Below are 3,261 nucleotides of genomic sequence, written 5' to 3' on the forward strand. Positions count from 1 at the left end.
TTGCTGGGGCAACTAGAGTACTGAGTTTAATAAAAGTTCGGAAGTTTTAATATATATAATGGTCATTTAATCTCCTTAAGTTAACCCTTAATAAACGGCCAGTGGCCATTTTTCTCCAAACAGGTGTATGTATGTTTATTTATTACAGTAAATAATAACTTATTATTTATTGTTTAAAAATAAGGAACAGTGGCAACTACGACACCATGGCCTACAAGATGCGTACCCCAGTATAACCACAGCTCTGACCATCTTCCTCACTGTACCACTATCTGTTGCTTCCAGTGAAAGAAGCTTTAGCAAGTTAGCCACCTCTAATGCTGATTGGCTGAGCGGGCTTGCCAACATCACGTCTCCAGTTTCCTCTGAGACATGAGTAGCCAGAAACTGGGGCATATGTCAAAAGTTAGTTTAAATAAAAGGTAGGCTTTAATCATTGTTTCTATAGAGCATGAGGTGGTTTCAAAATTTTCTTATGATACCATAAAAACATTTGCAGCAATAAAAGATAGATCCAGTTCAGTTTATTATGCCACTAAATATACCTAAGTTACACAACCTGTTCTACTGAGCTGACCTTTGTATGTAATTAAATGTATATCACTTGTATTGAAGTAAAATTGTTGTAAATGTATAGAATGTTTTGATATTTAAGTTAAATAAAATAAAATAATGTATGCTACGTTAAATAAATTTATGTGGAGGTGCTTAGTCCGGGGCTTAGGAATGAATGTTGTTGTTTGTGGGGAGAGTGGGTCGCAGACAAGAGAAGATGGACAATATATACAGTATATCCAGCAACACGGTCAGTCATGCCCTAGGCAAATTTTGCCATTTTAATTTCCCAGGCTGGTGGAAAGTCTAGAAGAAAGGAAGGAAATACACATATTGCCTAGGTGAACTGTCAATGAACTGACCGAAGCAGGACGAATGTTTTGACAAAATGCCAAACAAAACTGTAATATCACCGTGCCCCCATAACAGTAAGAGCCATGGTGTTCCCCTAACAGGTCACCACGCTACCATAACAATACAGCTTCAATAAGCTGCAGTATCTCCAACAGTGCCAGCCATACCGCACCATAACAGTAATATCACTGTGCCCTCATAACAGTAAAAGCCTTGGTGACTCCATAAAAGTAGGTTCACACGTACTGGATCCGCAGCGGATTTCACACTGCGAGTTTGCAGCGAAATCCGCTGTGGATCCTGTAGTGTGAAGCTGAATGGGCCCCTTTAATCCCCCTGCCACCCCGAGCATACATTACCTGCTCGGCGCCGTGGCTGTGTGTGAAGCTCCGAACTTCCCTCGCTCCCCATCAGCCAATCAGTGCATGGCAGGTTAAAGGGGCCGGGTCCCATACAGGCAGCGGATCTGCTGCGTGTATGGGACCCATTCAGCTTCACACTACAGGATCCACAGCGGATTTAGCTGCAAACTCCCAGTATGAATTCCGCTGTGGATCCGTTACGTGTGAACCTACCCTTATGAAGTCACCAGGCCCCCATAACAATACAGCTTCAATAGGCTGCAATATTTCCACCACAATAACAGCCCCCATAACAGTATTATTACAGTGCCCCTATAACAGTAACAGCCTTGGTGCCCCCCTAGCAGTTAGGTCACCATGCTACCATAATAATACAGCTTCAATAGGTTGCAGTATCTCAAACAGCGTCAGCCACAGAGCCCCCATAACAATAATATTACTGTGCCCCTGTAACAGTAACAGCCTTGGTGCCCCCCTAACAGTTATGTCACCAGGCCCCCATAACAATACAGCTTCAATAGGCTGTAGCATCTCCATAGAAGTGCCAGTATGAGTAATCCTCCCAGGCGACAAATTGTCCCATGTGATATGATAATTGTCAATGTATCCATCTATTAGACATGCAGATGAAATACTTATTGTCCATGTTACAATTGGATCATGAGTCCTGTCAGTTTATAGATGTATTGTTATCATTTGTTCCAGCAGCAAAAACGGAAAGTGATTCCTCCCCTCTATGGGTACTTTAAGGGACATTGATAGGGTGTTGGTGACTCCACAGAGGCTTATATGGAAACATCTCACACAATGTGGAACAAAATAGATCTATGAGCTTGATACTGTTACTCCAAGGGACTAAATAACAGTATTAGTTTTGTGCTATTGCTATAATTTTATGGAATATGTATTTACATACTCTTTGTCACTACAGTGCCATAGAGATTCAAAGAGTTTCCCCGCTCTCAGCATGATACTGATACATCATACTAGACAGGGAAAATCTTATATAGTTATTTCTATTTGTCACTTATGAATCATGCTATTGTCTACATTTAATGCACCTTTACTTTTGTCCTTTTTTGTGCAATCCATTTAATATATGGTCCCCAGACAGGAGACGTATTAGATATTAAACTGATAAGAACAGATACTACACTTGATCTTATCCAAAAGACAGAGAAGCAATACAGAGCCAATTTCCATGTTTGTGCTTTCGTTTTTCCCTCCTTAACCCCTTAAGGACCGGGGCAATTTTGATTTTTGCGTTTTCGTTTTTTCCTCCTTGTGCATAAAAGGCCATAGCAGTTGCATTTTTTCATCTAGAAACCCACATGAGCCCTTATTTTTTGCGCCACTAATTGTACTTTGCAAAGACAGGCTGAATTTTTGCATAAAGTACACTGCAAAAGCAGAAAAAATTCAATGTGTGGTGAAATTGAAAAAAAACAACAACACATTTTGTGTTTTTAGTGGATATGTGTTTTTACGCCGTTCGCCCTTGGGGAAAACTGACTTGTTATGCATGTTCCACAAGTCGTTACGATTAAAACGATATATAACATGTATAACTTTTCTTGTAAAAAATTAAAACCATTGTTTACAAATATACGTTCCTTAAAATCCCTCTATTCCCAGGCTTATAGCGCTTTTATCCTTTGGTCTATGAGGCTGTGTGAGGTGTCATTTTTTGCACCATGATGTGTTCTTTCTATCGGTACCTTGATTGCGCATATACGACTTTTTGATCGCTTTTTATTAACATTTTTCTGGATTTGATGTGACCAAAAATGCGCAATTTTGCACTTTGGGATTTTTTTGGCGCTGACGCCGTTTACCGTGCGAGATCAGGAATGTGATTAATTAATAGTTCGGGTGATTACGCACGCGGCGATAGCAAACATGTTTATTTATTTATTTATTTACTTTTATTAATAACCTGGGAAAAGGGGGGTGATTCTGACTTTTATTAGGGGAGGGGGCTTTTTATTAA

General features: G+C 40.0%; 1 pseudogene; it reads right to left on the reverse strand.

Annotated features, from left to right (window-relative positions):
* Positions 1–2,347: 2,347 nt before the first annotated feature.
* Positions 2,348–2,457, reverse strand: LOC138770180 (U2 spliceosomal RNA; annotated as a pseudogene).
* Between the last annotated feature and the right edge of the window lie 804 nt (positions 2,458–3,261).

Source organism: Dendropsophus ebraccatus, chromosome 12, assembly GCF_027789765.1.
Source record: "Dendropsophus ebraccatus isolate aDenEbr1 chromosome 12, aDenEbr1.pat, whole genome shotgun sequence".
Classification (NCBI taxonomy): Eukaryota; Metazoa; Chordata; class Amphibia; order Anura; family Hylidae; genus Dendropsophus; species Dendropsophus ebraccatus.